Source organism: Ambystoma mexicanum, chromosome 11 (assembly GCF_040938575.1).
Source record: "Ambystoma mexicanum isolate Mex_15411 chromosome 11, UKY_AmexF1_1, whole genome shotgun sequence".
NCBI lineage: Eukaryota > Metazoa > Chordata > Amphibia > Caudata > Ambystomatidae > Ambystoma > Ambystoma mexicanum.
Window position 1 is genome coordinate 821,115,558 of NC_090934.1, and position 22,360 is coordinate 821,137,917.

General features: G+C 47.3%; 4 non-coding genes across 4 annotated transcripts; all 4 read right to left on the reverse strand.

The window, feature by feature from the left end:
• Positions 1-18,911: 18,911 nt before the first annotated feature.
• TRNAW-CCA (transfer RNA tryptophan (anticodon CCA)) lies at positions 18,912-18,983 on the reverse strand. Its single transcript has one exon. It is a non-coding gene; the product is annotated as a tRNA-Trp (tRNA).
• Positions 18,984-19,292: 309 nt separating this feature from the next.
• TRNAN-GUU (transfer RNA asparagine (anticodon GUU)) lies at positions 19,293-19,366 on the reverse strand. The gene has a single exon. It is a non-coding gene; the product is annotated as a tRNA-Asn (tRNA).
• A 1,790-nt stretch (positions 19,367-21,156) lies between these two features.
• Positions 21,157-21,228, reverse strand: TRNAW-CCA (transfer RNA tryptophan (anticodon CCA)). The gene has a single exon. It is a non-coding gene; the product is annotated as a tRNA-Trp (tRNA).
• Positions 21,229-21,541: 313 nt separating this feature from the next.
• TRNAN-GUU (transfer RNA asparagine (anticodon GUU)) lies at positions 21,542-21,615 on the reverse strand. Its single transcript has one exon. It is a non-coding gene; the product is annotated as a tRNA-Asn (tRNA).
• Between the last annotated feature and the right edge of the window lie 745 nt (positions 21,616-22,360).

Here is a 22,360-nt window from a genome sequence, read left to right on the forward strand (position 1 = left end):
TTGTGGCCATGTTTCGCTAGATGACAAAGCAACAACACGGTGCCTTCTTTAAAGGCACTCTCAGAATCAGCAGCCAAGGGGAGATCATCTACATACTGTAGTAACGTGCAAGTAGTAGGCAACTCGAGAGTATCGAGCTGCTCTTTTAATGCCCTACTATAAATACTTGGACTCTCAGTGTACCCTTGTGGTGCACGAGTGAATGTGAACGAGCGTCCACCTAGGGTAAACGCGAACAAATACCTACTATCCTTGTGCATGGGAATACTGAAAAATGCGTTTTTGAGGTCAACAACGCTAAAGTGAGTAGCAGAAGCCGGAATCATCGTTAGTATCGTTGTAACATCAGGTACAATAGGAAATTGAGGAGCCACAATTTTGTTAATAGCACGTAAATCAATTATAAACCGAAAGGGAATCGCATTATCACCTTTCTTGTATACTGGCAAAACTTAAAACCCTAGAACAAGAACACGCCGCAGCGCCTGCTCCGGCAACCCTAGCGAAAATTAGGACAGAACTGGAAATCTTCGAATCCCATGCCCTGAGCGAGGTACGGTACTTTGCCCGCCCCGTGGCTGCCCGAAGGTATGGGGAGGGGGACAGACCCGGTAGAACCCTGGTCAAAATAGTGCGCGCGGAAGGGGGTAGATCCCGGATAGACAGCATTCTGGATGAGCAGGGCCAGCGACACTGGTCAGACCAAGCCATTACTGACACCTTTGCTAGTTTTTATGCCAGCCTATACGGCCCCCAGCTGGAACACAACGCCCATGACCTGGATGACTTGTTAGAACGCATCCCTATGACTCTTATCTCCCAAAGCACTATGGAGCAATTGGATACCCCGTTCACCATCGAGGAGATGGTCCAGGTAATTTCGGACCTCCCGAAGAATAAAGCCCCGGGCCCGATGGCTTCACGTCCGAGTTCTATAGGGAACATGTTGCTATCCTTGCTCCCATACTGCACGGGGTCTGGACCGAATCGCTCAGGCTAGCCACCCTCCCCACCTCCCTGTGGGTAGCCCTAATCACCGTCCTTCCCAAACCCGGGAAACCTTTAGACGAATGTGGCTCCTATCCGCCCCTGTCTCTCATCAACACTGACACAAAAATATTTGCTAAAATAATTGCAAACAGGTTCTTTCCACTTATGCCCCACCTGGTCCACGAGGACCAGAGTGGCTTTGTTCCTGGCCGTTCTACAGTACTTAATATTCGCCGATTGTTCAATGTAATGTCCAGAATCGACCCTAAGGCGGATGCAGTAGCGGTCACGCTGGATGCCCAAAAGGCATTTGATATGGTCTTGTGGCAGTATCTATGGGCTGTGTTGGGGAAAATGGGAGTGGGACCAAACATGATCTCCTATATAAAACTGCTGTACACGGGCCCATTGGCCAGAGTACTCGCCAACTCTATTGTCTCCTCTCCCTTTCAGTTGCACAGGGGTACCCGCCAGGGATGTCCGTTTTCCCCCATTCTTTTTGCGCTCGCCATTGAACCCCTGGCTGACCACGTCAGGGATCGTCACACTCACAAGGGTATCTGCTTACAAGACACACCGGAAATCATCTCACTATACGCCGATAATGTACTCCTTTATGTAAGAAACCCGTCCACGCACCTGGACCCGGTCATCCGAGCCATAACTAAAATAGGCACATACTCCGGCTTTACGATCAACTACTCTAAATCTGAAATATTCCTCCTGACCGCGGCTACTCAACAACCATCATGCGAATACCCCCTACATTGGTCCCCAGGGGGCATCAAATACTTGGGGGTGCAGGTATCGCTTTCAAGAGCCTCTCTACTGGCCGAGAACTACGAATCGACAGCGCGGCTCATTGAAGCCAAGATGCTTAATTGGTGCAACCTCCCACTGTCCCTGGCGGGCAGACTGTCCCTAGTTAAGATGATTGCGGTCCCCAAGCTTCTCTTCATCTTTGCCAACGTGCCGGTGTGGCCGGGGAAGCAATATTTCAAAAAGCTCCACCTAGCGTGTGCTCAGTTCCTCTTGCACGCCGGTGCCGTTCGCAAGAAGTGGCAACATATGACCCCTCTCTACGAAAAAGGAGGCTTCGCGGCCCCTAATTTGACCCTCTACTGGATAGCGGCGCAGGCCCAACATGCTACGCACTGGTACGCACATACGAACCCACCTCCACATGTCAAACTGGAGAAAATGGCAGGGGATGGGACCAATATCATGACCCTGGTGCTACATCATACATATCAGACAGATGCCCCGGCAGACCCTGTGGCCACCACAATCATGGCATGGAACAAGATCTTGAACACCACACAGGACCATCATCCATATTATAAATGGCTTCCCATATGGCAGTTCCCCGGACTCTCCCCCACGCACAAAGAGCACTTTGTGCGACACTGGGAGGCTCTGGGATATTGAGCGCTAACTGACCTGTTCCCAAATAGTACATTTATCACTCCCCAAACATGGTGGCCCGAACACTCCAACTCAGCCCTTGAGCTACTGCAATACTTCAGGCTGAGAGCAGTGGTCCGTGCAATGTGGCCCTCCTACCCAGATGAGCCCCTAGACGCACCCAAACTCCAATATATAGCAAACTCTACAGGTGGCAGGGGCATAATATCCTCCTTGTACAAAATGCAACTGAAAAAACGAGGGAATACATCCCTCAAACCACGTGAAGCTTGGGCCAGGGAACTAGAAATAGAAATTACTGAAGAAATGTGGGACAAAATGTGTGCATACACGCGAAAAGTCTCCCTTAACGCTAGATTCCGGTGCATACAATATAAATTTCTTAACAGGCTTTACTACACACCACATAGAGTGGCGAAGTTCACACGCGACCCTTCCCACACCTGCCCGAGATGTAACTTTGGCGAGGCAGATCACGTGCATATGTTCTGGTCCTGTACTACACTGGGTACGTTCTGGCTGAAGGTGACAGGGGCTCTCTCGGAGATAATTGGGTCTCCAGTAGACCCGGACCCGCTGGCTTTGCTGTTTGGAATATGGTCCGGGGAAAATGCAAAAAAAATGTCGACATTTTTAATATAAGTGCAATCATTGCCAAAAGATGTATATTGCAGAATTGGAAGCGCCGCTCTCCCCCTACCTTCGAGATGTGGCTGAAAGCCCTTACTTGGGTACAAATGTGCGAGGAGGATTATATTCTACTCTTGCCTGCATCATCTCGCCCAAAAAATGTGTGGACAGAGTTTTGCAGCTATTTGAACAACAAGGACGAAGTGGACGGAAGCCCCACTCCACTGTTGGAGCCGGCCCACCCGACACCAGATGTCCTGGGCACCTAGCCCCTCTGGACTGTTAAGCCCCCCCCCATGTTTCGAACTGTTGTGAGATATGTGCATGATGTACTGCCCGAGCGTGACTATGCGATTTCTGTTCCTCTCTGTGTATGTTGTACTGTACCTGTCTTCACTTTCTGCCAATAAACCAAAGTTAAAAAAAAAAAAATGTTTCTATTATCCACATTCGAAACTTGCTTATCCTGTGAAGGAGGTTGCTGTGATTCTGGTGCAAACTGACCTCTGCCAGGGCCCCCTGCACCTAGGCGACCTCTGGATCATCTACCCATGTTCCCAAATGACCTTTGCTGCAAGGTCGGACATTGTGCGCGCCAGTGGCCTTCCTGTCGACAATAGGCACACTGGTTAATGGTTACCGGAGCCAGGGGCGTACTTCCCTGTGGAATGTACTGACCTCTCAATTGATTACCCCCTCTAGGGTTTCTAACAATCTGTTGTAATAGGACTTTTGATTTCAGGTCACCCTTTTTTTCTCAAGTTTTTCCTTTTCATTATTCACACGATTTTCATAGTACTGAGCCATGTGCAATACTTCTGATTGAGACTTCGCCTGCCAAGCGCTTTCGGAGGACATAAACAGCCTTTTCCCTGACTCTATGCCTAAGTCTTGTCCACTGAAATCTGAAAATACCTGTTCAAACCGATTGAAGAAATCGGTAGCACCCTCATACTTTCCTTGGACACAGGCCGTAAGCTTGTCCCAAATGATTCTTTTTTCAAGGAACTATAGTTTTCAATTTTACAATAATCCTATCAGGCAAAGTTAATATCACTTGAGGCGGTCGCTCGCCAGCTGGTCTTTCTCTATCGAGCCTAACCATGTTATCCCATGTATCTCCTAACCCAGGTACATCATCTATAGTCCTAATCTGTTTCCACAAATCAACTGGCAGGAGTACAGGAAATAATAAATCAATATCACTTAAGGTGAATACCGATGACTGTAAAACCGACTCTATTTCTTTATAGAACCCGGTCGGATTCTTTCTTACATCGGGAATAGATTGCTTTATGGTGTTGACTTCCTGTCTTGAAAACGGGACGTGAACAAACAGCGATACGTAATGTGCAGGAATTTCCCCCGCGAGTATTCCTCGTGCAGCATCGGCCGCAATCTCAACTTTTGGGACAAATGTTGGAGGGACCTCTCTCATAGGCAACTGAGAGGTAGGTAGCTCCGAACGCTTACTAAGCAACAGAGCCAAATCAAGTGCTAAGGCAGTCGAAGAAGTATCAATCGAAAAGGCTCTCTTATAAACACTCAACAATTCTGTGGGACAACAAATCTTTCTTTTTACATACTCATTCTGCAGGTATTCTACCATAACCTGTATCACTTTCTTTTGCATTTCTAACGTATACTGACTATATGTGTCATATACTTCATCTGGAGTTATCAACATATCCGAAATCCATCTTATCGCATCCTTTGTACAAATTCGTGCTTCCTCACCTTTTAATTCATGGCGAGGAGAAAACCGTTTCTGTAAGAACATAATACCTAAACTATCACCTTCTGTTTCCTCATTCTGTAACTCTTCCAACTCCTTCCTATACACAAAAATCCTCTCAACATGCTCACATACCTTCTCCGCAGTATCTCTGGTCAACGCTAAGGCGTTCAAATCCCGTAACCCTTGTGGGAAATCTACATCGTTTAATCTATTCCACATTATACTCAAATGAATCCCTAAACCTTCAATAAAAACATTTTTCTCAGGAATACCTTTTAAATTTTCGAGTGTGGAAAAAACATCAGCTTGTTCACCCTTCTCCATACAATGTTTAGCCCAAGCAATCAATTCATTCTTTTTTTCTGGGGACACAGTATTACGAGTCACAACCCTTGATCCCGCTCCCTGGTCTACTACAAGCGATGCGGAATCACTTGGAAGAGGAAGAGTAGGCACATTCTGAATATCAACAGGTAGAGGCAAGGGGGCAGGCAAAGGAGCGACTGCTGTAAGAACAACAGGAAGAACAACAGGGAGGACCGGAGGAACTATAGGAGGAGGAATAACAACGGGAAGGGGCAAAGCGCCAGGAGGAGGGACGCACAGAGGTGGCGCGGAGGCACCAGGCCTTCATTCATGCAAAAGTTTATTAATCAATTCATCTGACGTATGAAAATCTTTTGAAGGGTACATTTTCTGAATGCCTAATTGAAACGCCCTGTCCGTGTTCCTAACTGACTCCAATTGTTTATTTTGATCATATAACCGTGCCTTTTCGACACTTGTCATATGTCGACGCATATGTTTCTCTCTACTCTTTTGTTGCTGCAAAGCTTCTGTTTTCCAACTATGCAATGCGTCAAATGCTGCAGGTCTGGCCTTTTTCTTTACTAATACAGACTCCAGATATTCTATACGAGGGATTTCAAAGCTACCATTGGTTGGCCACCGAAGATTAGAGTTATGTCTGGTCTGTCTGTGCCAAATGTCATTAAATGCTATACTACCAAAGCCTTTCTTACAGTACATAGTACATGCCGGCAACCACTCCTGTGGTGCGGGATGGCTATCTTCCAAAGATTGTCTGTCGCTGCGGAATAATGCCCTAAAGCAGGCAGACAATTTCCCAGGCATATCAAAGTTCTGGTGTTACCTGGTCAAATAATTGTGCTCGCGAGTACAATGCGCCAAATTCAAATTGTCAGGGTTAAATTAAGAATCGGGTCACGATTCACCTGACCAAAGGACTGGGAGGCCCGATCGGGTTACTAAGGACAATGCTAAGGACCCATGTGTCTGGTGATTTCAGCAAATTTACCCACCTCGATATATGGACCCTCGTCAAGACGTCATCTCGGGCTACAGCTCACCCTTCAGGGATCGGATCGTGCAGTACTGTCGAGGAATTCACTTCTCGTCCAGAGGGGCCGTTTCTGTTGGCACCGTCCGATCCCGGTCCGATAGCCGAGCCAACCTTCAACGAGACTGTCATGATGCCTGCCCCCGGGAAGCCAGATCAGGCCCAGCAACCCCAGAAGCAGGCATCATGCCATTTGGAGCATGCCCAAAAACCCCAGTTAGGGGCTGTTTGGGTGTATTCCTGGCACCTATGGCGCCAGGCTCATAAGGATAAAGTCAGTCCTGGCGCCATGGGCGCCAGGCTCATTTCAGAAAACTTACCTAATGCAGACCATGCTACATACTCACCAGGTGCAGACCATGCTGCACGAAGCCACAAGCCAAATGGGGCTTAGGAGGGACTATTTACCTAAGGGACTACTTTTTTCTCGGGTGGGGGCTGTGGAAGAATACTTACCTGGGACTTCTTCCTAGGCTATTTAAACCATGCCGGACAGCCACACGTGCTTCGCGTTATTCTGCATTCAGCAGCGTAACGCTCACCGTGCTTCCAGCATCTTCCAGTCTTCAGCCACGCCCGCTTCAGTCCTGGACCACCTGGAAACGAAAAGAAAGAAGGAGAAGAGGTTCAAACTTGAAACCTTACCTGAATTCTTGATCCATCGCGCCGTCGATCTTGAAGAAGGAGTCATCGCACGCGCATCGTCACGCACCTCGCAGTGTCGCGCTGTACTCACCATCCAGTGCAGCTTTTCCTCACTCCATCGCAGACTCTGCATTTCCAAACCGCTCTCCGATATCTAAGGGGACAAGAAAACCAGGTGAGCACGGGAATGCAAAAGGGCAATACAAGCTACCCCAAAGACTTACCGCATTACCACGGGGGGTACTCACCTCATCTCGGGTTGGCGCAGTTAACTCTGCATCACCGCCGCACCCCGGCCCCTAAGGGGAAACCACTGGACATTACAAGCTACCCCCCAAAGACTTACCTGATTTACCGCAGGGGGAACTCACCTCATATCGGGTCGGCGCAGTTAACTCTGCATCATCGCCGTACCCCGGCCCCTAAGGGGAAAACCACTATAGACTTACCTGACTCTCACCAACTGCCCTTTGGACTCTTCGTGGTGGTTAAGTTGGCAACCTACAAGGAATCGGAAAGAGTGAAGATCAGACATTTGAACTGTTACAAACTATTGGATCCTAGAGTCAATACTGGAACTCACCAATTCCTCCACGCCAGTGAAGTAACTGGTCATCTACGTGCCCCTGCGCTCGATGCAGGATGGAGAGCCCACCTTTCTAAACCATCAGGTGAGAACAAGAGGGAACATCGGGAGTGGTTAGTGGGCAGACAACGGGAGTGGAAGGTGGGTTAACGCTAGAATTACGGGAGGTTAATTCCCTTTCTCCTTTGCCGAAAGATATTCATACGAGCCGACAAACGAAGTAAGTGGGGGTGTCCAGTCAGTCATCTCATCTCTACGTGGCACCAGGCCGGTCCAGATCAACATCCCTGTGGGAACCAGGTGAGCGTAACAGAATGCAAAGCCTACCCACAAATACCCACCTGGGCGTCATGGAGACCTCGGAAACGGATCAGTTGGCCCAATGATAAGGGGAATTAAGGGCCGAAGTGCATTCCGCCCGTCAAGAAACTAATGCCCTCAGGAGAGAACTGATAGTATCAAAAGAACGAACCGATGATTTGGCCAGACAACTATTGCAAAGCCAGGCTGGACAAACACCTCTACCAGGACTTGGGGCAAGTCCAGCTCCTGTACCACTGAGTAACCCAGTGCAGATAAATCTACCTGGAGCCATTTCCTTGGCTCCGCCTGAACGCTTTGCCGGAGACCCAAAAAGGTTTGCTATATTCATGAATCAATGCCGCTTACACTTTTTATGTAGACCTGGAGCCTTCCCGAACGATCAGGCCAAGGTGGCCTTTGTGCTGTCATATCTCAGCGGCAGTGCGGCGGATTGGTCCATGAATCAATGCCGCTTACACTTTTTATGTAGACCTGGAGCCTTCCCGAACGATCAGGCCAAGGTGGCCTTTGTGCTGTCATATCTCAGCGGCAGTGCGGCGATTGGTCCATTCCACTAGTCAATCAGAATGACCCGATTCTTCGAGATTTCCAGGGTTTTCGAACAAGCATGGAAAGACTATTCGCCCGACACTCCCAAGGACAGGCTTTGGATAACAAACTTTTATCCTTACGGCAAGGCAATCAAGATCTTTTATCTTACATTGCAACCTTTAACAGATTAGTAGTGGAAACCGAATGGCCTGAAGCCAAGCGAATCCCATTATTCCATCGAGGGCTTTGAGGAGAACTCAAAGATGTTTTAGCCCAAATAGTGAGCCCGCCTCGGGACTGTGCTGAATATATAGATTTAGTGGTCCAGTTGGATCACAGACTTCAAACCAGAAAGGCTGACCGAACCAAGTTTGAGAATAGGGTGTTGATTAAAACCCACGTAAGCTCCAAGGGAGTAGATGCCCCAGAACCTATGCAACTTGGGGGGGTTAGAGGACCCCTAACGCAGAAGGAAAGAGAAAGAAGATGACAACTGCAATTATGTCTCTATTGCGGAGCTACCGGTCATTTCCTTTGGAACTGCCCAGTAAAACCACCCAAGAAAACTATAGGAGCAGCAGACGAAAGCCATTTAGAACCTGACTCGGGAAACGATCAAGCCCGGCAAGTGTAGAGGTCCGCTTGCCGAGCCTAAAGAAGGACACTCTGACCTCGCATTTCACCGTACCCATGGTCCTTGTAGATCCAGAGCAACCATCACGCATGCACGCGGTAAAAGCATATGTTGATAGTGGAGCCATAGGTAACTATTTGGACTGTGAATTGGCTTCCAGGATGAATCTATCTCTCACCCGAAAGACCACTGCCGATGTCGTCACCACAGTGGATGGAACGGAAATTGTCTCTGGGTCCGTAACTCATTCCACTGCAGAAATGACATTGTTGGGTCAAGATGGGCACCGAGAGGTAATTGTGTTTGATTTGATCAAGGCCCCACAGTTCCAACTAATACTGGGAATACCTTGGTTAGAAAAACATAATCCCTGCATTGATTGGCGAGAGAAGAGACTAACCTTCCCAGAATGTGCTCACACCTGCTACCCTAAGAAAACTCAAAACTCAGTCCTGGCCCAGTAATCCCAGCTGCCACGCAATTACCTGCTGAATACCAAGACATTCAGGATGTCTTCCAAAAGGAACAGGCAAACACTTTACCACCTCACAGATCGTATGATTGTCAAATAGATCTTGTACCGGGAGCACAACCACCTTGCAGCAGAATCTATGCCCTTACAGAACCCGAAAACCTCCACTTGCGTCAGTACCTTGACCAGTACCTTGCTAATGGTTTCATTCGTCCGTCCAAGTCCCCTGCATCTTCAGCTTTGTTCTTCGTACCAAAAAAGGAAGGCGACCTTAGAACATGCATAGACTACCGCGCTCCGAATCAAATAACCATCAAGAATCGATACCCATTGCCTTTGATACCTGAACTGCTAGACCAGGTGAAGGACGCTTGTATATACACTAAACTAGACATTCGGGGGCATATCATCTGGTACGTGTCAAAGAGGGCGATGAATGGAAGACTGCTTTTCGCACCAAGTACGGATTATTTGAGTACCAGGTGATGCCTTTCGGATTATGCAATGCACCAGCAGCCTTCCAATTCTTCATGAATGATGTCCTCCGAGAGCTCATCGATGTTTGTGTGGTCGTTTACATCGATGATATCTTAGTATACTCCTTATCAGAATCTGATCATGTAAAACACGTCCGAGCAGTCCTAGAGAAGTTACGCCGGCATAAACTATATGCTAAACTGGAAAAGTGCATCTTTCACACTACGGAAGTGGAATTCCTTGGATTTATTCTGACCCCGAGAGGAATCAGGATGGATACACGTAAGGTGGACGCAATTCTTAATTGGCCTTCGCCAACTTCAGTCAAAGGCGTCCAAAGCATGCTTGGCTTTGCCAATTTCTACCGCAGGTTTATCCTGGACTTCTCACACATTGTGCATCCCATCACAACGCTATTGCGAAAGAATAAACGCTTTGTGTGGACAGAGGAAGCCGAAAACGCCTTCCAAGAGTTAAAAGCAAAATTCACATCTGCCCCTGTATTAAGACACCCGCGCCCTGAGCTTCCATACATAGTGGAAACGGATGCATCCAGTTCAGCCATGGGAGCAGTGCTCTCCCAAAGGGATCCCGAAACTAACCAGCTTCATCCAGTGGCATTCTGGTCAAGGAAGTTTTCGGCTCCCGAATTAAACTATGCCATTACCGACAAGGAGCTATTAGCCATCAAGTCCGCCTTCAAGGCTTGGCGGCACTATCTGCTGGGTGCCAGACATACCATCACGGTCGTCACCGATCACCGAAACTTGCAATACCTAAAGACAGCTAAGGCCCAATCTTCACGCCAACTCCGTTGGGCATTATTCTTCGCCGAGTTTGATTTTGTAATAACCTATCGACCAGGTTGTAAAAATGGTAAAGCAGACGCCTTGTCCCAAATTGGAATGGGAGAAACAGAAATAGCCTTAGAACCAGTACCCATAATTCCCGAACAAAGGATCCTTGGCCTGACGTCCATACATTCACTGGAGGACATTCAAGAAAAGATCCACCAGTTCTTTGATTCAGTTGCCTTACAGGACTGGGCCAAGAAAGGTCCAGAGTATTCTGCCACCGATGATTTACCTTATTACCAAGGCCGGCTATTTCTGCCACAAAAGGAACTACAAGAACTTGTCATTTCCCTGTACCATGATACCTTACTGGGAGGACATCCTGGTATTGCAAAAACTGAAGCCAAAATTAAGAAAAAATTCTGGTGGCCCACCTGGCACAAAGACATTAAATTGTTTGTTATGTCTTGTGGCATTTGCGCCCAAAATACAAGTCAAAAGAAAAGACCCGCTGGACTATTACAACCTTTGGCTATCCCACCCACTCCTTGGCATACCTTGTCATTAGACTTTATAACAGATCTACCCCCGTGCAATGGCTTTAACACCATTTTAGTTATTGTAGACTTTTTTTCCAAAATGGCTCACTTTATTCCTTTAAAAGGGATACCTTCAGCTTTAGTCCTGGCCAAAGAGTTCCTTGAAAACATTGTTCGCCTACAGGGCTTTCCATCCGTGTTGATTTCGGACCGGGGCAGTCAATTCATTTTGCATTTTTGGAAAAAATGTTGCCAATTGGCGCAGATAGATGTTAGGCTTTCCACCAGTCACCACCCTCAGACCGACGGTCAAACAGAGAGGACCAACCAGACTCTTGAGCAGTACTTGCGTTGTATGCTACATCAGTCTGAGGGTACTTGGAAAGACATTCTTTGGATTGCCGAGTATGCGTACAATAATTCTGTACACTCGGAAACCGGACAAAGACCTTTTTTTACCATCTATGGACACCATCCTCGAACCTCGGACCGTGATTCGCCCCAACACTTGGAGATGCCTGCGGTGGACCATCTCCACACTGTTATTACACAAGCCTTTAAGGAAGCAACTGCACATTTGCGAAAGGCTAAGGAAAAATACAAGAAAGATGCGGATCTGCACAGGAGTGAAGCACCGCAATACCAGATAGGGGACCAAGTATGGTTGGCCACTAAGCACATCCCACTCAAGGGAACACGGACCTTTAACCCTAGGTATTTAGGACCTTACTCCATCAAGGCCATCATTAACCCGGTGGCTGTCAAGTTGGACCTACCTGCTCATGTGCGGATTCATCCAGTTTTTCACGTATCCCTTTTGAAGCCAGTACAACCAGGAACAAGACTAACCAAACCTCCGGACCCCATCCTCATAGACGGAGAGCCAGAATTTGAGGTTAAGAGCATCTTGGACTCAAAAAAAGTGAGATCAAAAATCTTTTATCTAATCGACTGGAAAGGCGATGGTCCTCAGGAAAGGTCTTGGGAACCTAGTGACCACATGCATGCACCTCAATTAGTGAAGAGGTTCCACCGAGAATTTCCTAACAAACCAAGGCCAGGGGGAAGAACGACTTTAGGAGGGGCCTTGAGGGGGAGTGCTGTCATGATGCCTGCCCCCGGGAAGCCAGACCAGGCCCAGCAACCCCGGAAGCAGGCATCATGCCATTTGGAGCATGCCCAAAAACCCCAGTTAGGGGCTGTTTGGGTGCAGTCCTGGTGCGTATGGCGCCAGCCTCATAAGGATAAAGTCAGTCCTGGCGCCATGGGCGCCAGGCTCATTTCAGAAAACTTACCTAATGCAGACCATGCTGCATACTCACCAGGTGCAGACCATGCTGCACGAAGCCACAAGCCAAATGGGGCTTAGGAGGGACTATTTACCTAAGGGACTACTTTTTTCTCGGGTGGGGGCTGTGGAAGAATACTTACTTGGGACTTCTTCCTAAGCTATTGAAAGCACGCCCGGACAGCCACACGTGCTTCATGTTATTCTGCATTCAGCAGCGTAACGCTCACCGTGCCTCCAGCATCTTCCAGTCTTCAGCCACGCCCGCTTCAGTCCTGGACACCTGGAAACGAAAAGAAAGAAGGAGAAGAGGTTCAAACTTGAAACCTTACCTGAATTCTTGATCCATCGCGCCGTCGATCTTGAAGAAGGAGTCATCGCACACGCATCGTCACGCACCTCGCAGTGCCGCGCTGTACTCACCATCCAGTGCAGCTTTTCCTCACTCCATTGCAGACTCTGCATTTCCAAACCGCTCTCCGATATCTAAGGGGACAAGAAAAACCAGGTGAGCACGGGAATGCAAAAGGGCAATACAAGCTACCCCCAAAGACTTACCGGAATACCACGGGGGTTACTCACCTCATCTCGGGTCGGCGCTGTTAACTCAGCATCATCGCCGTACCCCAGCCCCTAAGGGGAAAACCACTATAGACTTACCTGACTCTCACCAACTGTCCTTTGGACTCTTCGTGGTGGTTAAGTTGGCAACCTATAAGGAATCGGAAAGAGTGAAGATCAGACATTTGAATTCTTACAAACTATTGGATCCTAGAGTCAATACTGGAACTCACCAATTCCTCCACGCCAGTAAAGTAACTGGTCATCTACGCGCCCCTGCGCTCGATGCAGGATGGAGAGCCCACCTTTCTAAACCATTAGGTGAGAACAAGAGGGAACATCGGGAGTGGTCAGTGGGCAGACAACGGGAGTGGAAGGTGGCTTAACACTCGAATTACGGGAGGTTAATTCCCTTTCTCTTTTGCAAAAAGATATTCATACGAGCCGACAAACGAAGTAAGTGGGGGTGTCCAGTCAGTCATCTCGGCTCTACGTGGCACCAGGCCGGTCCAGATCGACGTCCCCGTGAGAACCAGGTGAGCGTAACAGAGACAAAGTCGATCTTGAGGGTCCCTATTCGAGCACCATCTGTGGAATCATAAAATACAATATTAAGGCTTTTACACCATGCAAAGAGAAATACACCGACACGGGCTTGTAAAGATTCCCAGAATCTTTATTGCAATTCTGTACAGTTTACAAACAAAGTACACAAATAGCCATTTGGCCGTCAGTACATCACAGAGACCACCAGCAGGGTTCAATGTGAGCAGTGAACAGGATTTGCTAGCTGGACATCAGCATATTTATACAGTTTCCTTATAACGATGTCCAGCCTCCTACAAGTTAATCATGTACTGAGCTAGGGTCAGGCCAGGTTCGTTCCTAATTTACATATCTCGTGCATGCGGTTTACTTTTTAATACATTTACTAACAAACACTATTATTCTCTAAGTTTAACTTTACACTCTTTACACATTGCTTTAACACAGATCATACAGATGTTTTGCACGTCGTGTTTAGATAGCGTTATTGTTCTTGTATACTTGTAGGTTAACATCGCCAATTCAAGTAATCCCCTGATCCTGAGGTCAACAAAGGACAAGGTCTACATGACCCTAACTTGTAGCTTGAAGGCAGGTTGGACATTAACTCTACTACAGAGGTTGAAGAGGTTTAAGCAAGAACAAGAGAACACAAGACGGCCATTTTAGGCCACAGGGTGACTTTGTACAAAAAACTAAAATGGCGGCTCTAACCTAAAATGGAGGCTTCATTCACTTAAGGTCACGACCTTGTAATACGGATTTCCTCGCAAAGCGACTGGGCATATGCCAACATAAACAACGAGGACGAAACAATATTATATCAGTTCTAACAACTTGGAGAGGTGAACTATCTGGTGGACTTGGGCAATCCCAAGGAGGCTCCCAGAGTCTTCCACACTAACCAACTAAAGGCGTATGTCTCCAGGCCTGAAGTAGGAGCCTTGCTTCTAGCTTCAACAGAAGAGGAAGAAGAGAGTGAAGCTCTCCCTTATCTCCTCAGAGGCTTACCCTTGGATGAAAAGAGTGAAGGAGTAAATCTCTCTTCAAATCTGACAACTGAGCAACAAGAGGAGTGCAAATCTATGTTAAATCAGTTTCCTCCCTGTTCTCACTTTCACCAGGCTTGAACCCTTGGGGCCAGCATGATATACTCACTGGTGACTGTCTGCCAGTCAAAAGCAGAGGATATAGAATGTCAGAAAATGTAAGGACCCACATCAAAGGGGAGGTCAAGAAGATGCTTGATCTCGGGGTAATAGAGCCCTCTACTAGTCCATGGTCTAGCCCAGTGGTGTTAGTACCAAAGGCAGGATCCAATGAATTGAGATTCTGTGTGGATTATAGAGCTTTTAATGCAGTCACCAAGACTGATGCCCCCCCTTTGCCAAGGACAGATGAGTTGGTGGATAGACTTGGTTCAGCCAAGTTCCTCAGCACATTTGACCTTACGTCAGGCTATTGGCAAATAGCCCTGACAGACCATGCCAAGGAGAAACCTGCATTTTCTACCCCAGTTGGTTTACACCAATGTAAGGTTATGCCTTTTGGACTGAAAAATGCACCTGCAACATTCCAAAGGATGGTAAATCAGGTTCTGGCTGGGATGGAGGACTTCTGCGTGGCATACTTGGATGACATTGCAGTATTCAGCCAATCCTGGGAGGAGCATGTTAACCACCTAGGACATGTTTTGCAGGCTCTTGGACAGGCCAATCTGACCATAAAGGCAAGTAAATGCCAGAATGGTCCGAGTAAGGTGGTCTACCTTGGGCATGATGTAGGAGGTGGAGAAATAAGGCCTTTGCTCAGTAAGATTGAAGCTGTGCAAAATTGGACAACACCTACTACTCAAACCCAGATGAGAGCCTTCCTAGGCCTCACTGGGCATTACAGGAATTTCATAGAGAACTATGGGGCCATAGCTTCTCCACTGAATGTAATCTCCTCTCCAACATTCCCTAAGAAGGTCAAATGGAATTAGGAGTGCAATCAGGCCTTTGAAAACCTGAAGAAAGCTCTTTGCCAAGCACCAGTATTGAGAGCTCCTGACTATCACCAAACTTTCATTGTCCAGACAGATGCTTCTAATGTATGTATAGGTGCAGTCCTTAGCCAACTGGATGAGAAAGGTAGGGAGCACCCCATTTGCTTCATCAGCAGAAAGCTGAAGGATCCTGAGACAAGGTGGGCAACAATTGAAAGAGAATGTTTTGCTATTGTGTGGGCACTGAAGAAGTTTAGGCCATACTTGTATGGTTCTACTTTTGTCATTCAGACTGACCACCAACCCTTGAGATGGTTAATGCAAATGAAGGGGGAAAATCCAAAACTATTGAGATGGTCAATCTGCCTTCAAGGGTTTGATTTCACCATTGAGCACAGGTCAGGGTGTCACCACCAAAATGCTGATGGTCTCTCTGTGATGTATGTTATTGACTAGAGGTATGAGATTCATCCAGGAGTGGATTAAATCCTCCTGTCCCATAGTCTGGGCGGGGGAGGGGGCGGTGTTAGGGAGAATTCTCTGTTAAGGCTAATTTCCCAAACCTAGTGAGTCCCCCCAGCAGCTTTGCTGGATTTTTGGGGTTTAATTTTTTTCTCCTGCTAAGAGTGAGACTCTTTTTCTCCCACTCTTAGACATGATTTGAGATATCCTTTGACTTTGTAATGTGTTTTATGGGCTATGGGGTCTTTTACTCCATAGGGTTTCATGTGGTTTTGGTAAGTGTGTTACACAGCACCCTCAGTGCAGTAACACAGGGGTGTCATAGTGGCCCCCAAACATAGACTCCATACCCTGGGACTGACTACTGTCTCCCAGGGCATGTAAAGTCACCATTGACTTTACTAGTCTTAAATTGTGAACAGAACCAGTACAAACCATCATATTGTGGAAGTACTGGTAGGGGGAATTAGATTGCCCGTGGGTCTGTTTTTCGAGGGGGCACTGTGCAGTCCCCCCTTGTGGAGTTTCTGCCTGGTGGCAGTGGTTACCATGGGATTTTCCATTCATTTTAAACGCAGCACTTTTTTGGTGCAATGTTAAAGATACTGCTGGGTTATTTATTTAATATTTATTCCCCAGTTGGGTCTTTTTGCCAGGACTCGGTTTTAAAATGGCGTTTGTGTTCGCCTCTGTAACTCCAACCCAAGTAGAGCCCTTTGTTCCACTTTTTGGCGGGCTTCTACACAGAAGCCTCCAAAAGCGGTGCCACTCTGTCTGGGTCTACAGGATGTGTGGGAGGGGGGTTTAGGCACCCTGGACTGAGTTGCCTCAGCAACTCAAGTCGCACTCTTGTGTGATTGGCCCAGTGGTGAGCCGCCCGGCTCACCACTTAGCATGTTTGAGTGACAGCTAGGACTGATGAATGGGGGTTTTCTGCATAAAAGCAGGGCTTTGGGGACTAGAATTGAGAAGTCGCCACAAGACCAAAGAATCCGAAGAGGGAGAAGCTGAGCCGACCTGCAATGACGACACCACCGGTGGAGCCCTGCTGGACCGTCTCACCACTTCCCAACGACAGAGAAGATCTTCATCCCAGAGAGTCTTCTTCCTCTGAACTGGTGGGGATAACCAGTTCACCCTCTTTTTCGCCTTCCTGGATCGTCTCGTGGTCGAATCGCCTGTGCCAAGAACCCCGGCGGCCAGATAGCCACGCCTCACCACTACCGCGAATAAAAGGGTAGTACCTTTTAACCTGGAAACTTCGCGGCTGGTTTCTTCCCTGGCAGTGCAACGACCTCCAACTTTCCTCTTTGTCGAGATTTCCTCTTCCCCTGGACGAAGCACTGACTTGCACCCGCTGCCAGGAACAACTGCCCCGCTGGAGCTTTCTCACCATTTCAGGTACTGTGTCCCGCCTGGTCTCCCTTGCAACAGACTGTTAAAGGTGTCCCGTAAATCCTTGACTTTCTATCCTGGGGTGACTTGGGACCTGCTAACTAACTTTTCCTGACTTGATCCAACCCGTTTTGAACTATCTGCAAAGACTCTTTAAAGTACTATTCAACTGTGTGATCTTGGACACATTCCGCCTTGCTCTCTCCAAGAGTGGGCCTGGCCTATGACTTTCTTGCTCCTCAGTAGACTCTGCCTTTTCTGACATGCTCTGGTTCTCTTAAAGTGTTGGTATTGTGTATCTTCCTAATTCTGATTTTTTCTCTCCCTTTTTAACTAACTTATTGGAGTGCCATCTTAGGTTAAGCGCTCACCTGTGTCTCTAAATAAGTGGTGTTTTAACTAAGACTTGTTCAATAAGTAATCAGGGATGTATATATATTAATAGTGACTGTGTTTGAACTTGCTTGCCATATTAGTGTTGGCGTATATTACAACGTGTGTTTTTAAATACATAATTATATACGTTTATACCCAAGCTCTGGTCATTGCTTGTGCTACTGTATTTTAGTACCTATCTTGTATACTCTATATACTGTCTAACTCTTCTTGAGAGAAGCCTGTCTGCTCAGCCACAGCTACCAGGTAAATCAGGGTGGTACAGACTGCTACAAATTGGGTTTACTGCCAACACCTGTAGTCCTAAGCCTTTTGCAGTGGTCCTTAAGGGACCTGCACAGGTTTCTGCCTAACACTAAGAAATGCGAACTAGGGTCCTATGCTTTTTATTGCCAGCGGATCTTTGTGTTTCAGACAAATGTGCACGCCTCCCAGAGCCCCTTGCAATGCACTTAGGGAAAGGGGGGAAGGTGCTGTGAAGCCCTCTCGCTGACAATGTCTCTCTTGTCTATAATGTATCTATGAGAGAGAGAGAAATAGGCAATGCGAGAGTGAAAAAGTAAAATGGAAATGTGTCTACTGAGACCAGTATAAGGGGAAATCCTCACAATCCAGGACCGACAGTTGATTGGGAGGGCGCTTACAGGTTTCCGACACCAGACCGGTACCTGAACTCACAAACCCAAACTGCAAAGTGATGGGCATTGCCACTAGACTGCCGACCCCCTTTCGGGCCCCAGCATATATCCTTTAGTCACACCTAGAGTTCCCAGGACAGTGCAGCATTCAGCGATTACACGGAAATATTGACAGCGCTAGGAGGCCATGCAAATGGCAGAGGTATGCTTTACAAAGCCCACGTAGCGTGCACAAAACAGCACATCAGTCAGGCCCACTTGAAGAGATGGTAAAGAGTAAATACTTCTGCTGCATCCAGTAAAACATAGAGATTGGCCTGCTTTAAAGGTTGACCATGTCCTTCATGGGTGTCTGTCAATATGATACTTCCCTGCTGCAAAGCTTACATTCGAAACGCCAGAACAACTAGGCCCAGAGCACAAAGATGCAGTCAGGTTGAAATAACGAGATACTGAAGATCAATTTTGTATTTCAGAGTGGGAAAAGCAAATATGACCCCCACGTGATTTGAACACGCAACCTTCTGATCTGGAGTCAGACGCACTACCATTGCGCCACGAGGTCCTTGTGGCAATCCACCTGGTTTGTCTGATGACAGAATAAAGGTAGGAGACGTACATGCACCTGCAGAGCCTCATTGCTTCTTTAGGTAGACTGGCTAGGATAGCTTCCTTCTGTGCATCAGTACACGCTGCAGCCAAACCCTTCCCATGAAGTCTTGATGTTTATGAATTGAATGGCAAGTTTTGAAAAACTAAAGCAAGCGAGAAGAATTGCTTGCAGTTTATTGGATTTTTGGACGTCAGCAGACGAGACCTGCGAGAGGTAAACAGAAGTTCATAGTTCACGCTGAATTTTTGAGCCAAAATGCATCGTCCCTGGGTGGGCTTGAACCACCAACCTTTCAGTTAACAGCCGAACGCGCTAACCGATTGCGCCACAGAGACTCATGCAGTGCTTACACTGGGGCCTGATTGGTGTGCTGTTTGCTTATGCTTCCCAGGCAACCTGAAAATATTTCTAAAATAGCTCTATTTCCCACAGCAAATCAGGGTATCAAGCACTTCCCTACCTCCCCTAGTCCACAAACACAGGGGATTTAGTAGAGGACAGAGCCCATCAACAGTGCACCAAATGTCCTCTGTGTAGGCATAACTTGCTATGAGGAGAAAGCCACAGTTGCGCACTTGTGTTAGAAGGGGACAGTAGGCTGAACCCAGAGAACACGGGAGAAATGACTCAGGTTTACTGAGTGGAACACTCTGTGTCTTTGTGCCAAAAATAGCAGCGTCTTTTCGGTTAACAGTCGAACGCGCTAACCAATTGCGCCACAGAGACTCACTGGCATGTGTGTTCTGCCTTTGGCCTGATTGCATTGCTATTTTTTTCTGATTGGCAGAAAACCTGAACTTTTTTCTGAAAAAGGCATGCCTCTCTTAGCACTGCAGTGCATTACACAGCTCCCTTGCTTCCCTGAGTCCCCAAATACACAACCACCTTGGGCACAATAGAAGACACATTCCAGCAGATTTAGCAAGAGTGCACCAAGGTTTCTATATGTAGGTACCTTGCTGAGAAGCAAGACCTGCAGTTGCATTCTTCTGTTAAAAGAGGGCAGCAGAGTGCACCAAGAGAACTTGGGGGAAGTAGCTTATGTTAACTACTTGCCATGCTCTTTATAGATCCCTCTGTTTGACTGGGTGAATTCTAATTTCTGGGGTAGAGTAAGCAATTTTTGGATCTAGATGCTGTGCGCAACAGGAATGCTATATACTGCACTGTACTGCTACTGAAAAGTTACCAATTTTACAGGATGTTCAGGTAAGCTTTGTTTCAGAAAACAACTTGCTAGAGGCCCTAGGACAGATTACTGGGACAAAGGAAGAGGGTTTGGGGATTAGCACATCTCCTATGAAAGGTACAGTCACGCCCGAGACAACTCTGAGTGCCTCCTCAAATTCTAAGAAATGCGAACTGGGGTCCTACGCTTTTTATTGCCAGTGGATCTTTGTGTTTCAGACAAATGTGCACGCCTCCCAGAGCCCCATGCAATGCACTTAGGGAAATGGGGGAAGGTGATGTGCAACCCTCTCGCTGACAATGTCTCTCTTGTCTATAATGTATCTATGAGAGAGAGAGAAATAGGCAATGCGAGAGTGAAAAAGTAAAATGGAAATGTGTCTACTGAGACCAGTATAAGGGGAAATCCTCACAATCCAGGACCGACAGTTGATTGGGAGGGCGCTTACAGGTTTCTGACACCAGTCCGGTACCTGAACTCACAAACCCAAACTGCAAATTGATGCCCATTGCCACTAGACTGCCGACCCCCTTTCGGGGCCCCAACATATATCCTTTAGTCACACCTAGAGTTCCCAGGACAGTGCAGCATTCAGCGATTACACGAAAATATTGACAGCGCTAGGAGGCCATGCAAATGGCAGAGGTATGCTTTACAAAGCCCACGTAGCGTGCACAAAACAGCACATCAGTCAGGCCCACTTGAAGAGATGGTAAAGAGGAAATACTTCTGCTGCATCCAGTAAAACATAGAGATTGGCCTGCTTTAAAGGTTGACCATGTCCTTCATGGGTGTCTGTCAATATGATACTTCCCTGCTGCAAAGCTTACATTCGAAACGCCAGAACAACTAGGCCCAGAGCACAAAGATGCAGTCAGGTTGAAATAACGAGATACTGAAGAGCAATTTTGTATTTCAGAGTGGGAAAAGCAAATATGACCCCGACGTGATTTGAACACGCAACCTTCTGATCTGGAGTCAGACGCGCTACCATTGCGCCACGAGGTCCTTGTGGCAATCCACCTGGTGTGTCTGATGACAGAATAAAGGTAGGAGACCTACATGCACCTGCAGAGCCTCATTGCTTCTTTAAGTAGACTGGCTAGGATAGCTTCCTTCTGTGCATCAGTACACGCTGCAGCCAAACCCTTCCCATGAAGTCTTGATGTTTATGAATTGAATGGCAAGTTTTGAAAAACTAAAGCAAGCGAGAAGAATTGCTTGCAGTTTATTGGATTTTTTGGACGTCAGCAGACGAGACCTGCGAGAGGTAAACAGAAGTTCATAGTTGGTCATGCTGAATTTTTGAGCCAAAATGCATCGTCCCTGGGTGGGCTTGAACCACCAACCTTTCAGTTAACAGCCGAACGCGCTAACCGATTGCGCCACAGAGACTCATGCAGTGCTTACACTGGGGCCTGATTGGTGTGCTGTTTGCTTATGCTTCCCAGGCACCCTGAAAATATTTCTAAAATAGCTCTATTTCCCACAGCAAATCAGGGTATCAAGCACTTCCCTACCTCCCCTAATCCACAAACACAGGGGATTTAGTAGAGGACAGAGCCCATCAACAGTGCACCAAATGTCCTCTGTGTAGGCATAACTTGCTATGAGGAGAAAGCCACAGTTGCGCACTTGTGTTAAAAGGGGACAGTAGGCTGAACCCAGAGAACACGGGAGAAATGACTCAGGTTTACTGAGTGGAACACTCTGTGTCTTTGTGCCAAAAACAGCAGCGTCTTTTCGGTTAACAGCCGAACGCGCTAACCAATTGTGCCACAGAGACTCACTGGCATGTGTGTTCTGCCTTTGGCCTGATTGCATTGCTATTTTTTTCTGATTGGCAGAAAACCTGAACTTTTTTCTGAAAAAGGCATGCCTCTCTTAGCACTGCAGTGCATTAGACTGCTCCCTTGCTTCCCTGAGTCCCCAAATACACAACCACCTTGTGCACAATAGAAGACACATTCCAGCAGATTTAGCAAGAGTGCACCAAGGCTTCTATATGTAGGTACCTTGCTGAGAAGCAAGACCTGCAGTTGCATTCTTCTGTTAAAAGAGGGCAGCAGAGTGCACCAAGAGAACTTGGGGGAAGTAGCTTATGTTAACTACTTGCCATGATCTTTATAGATCCCTCTGT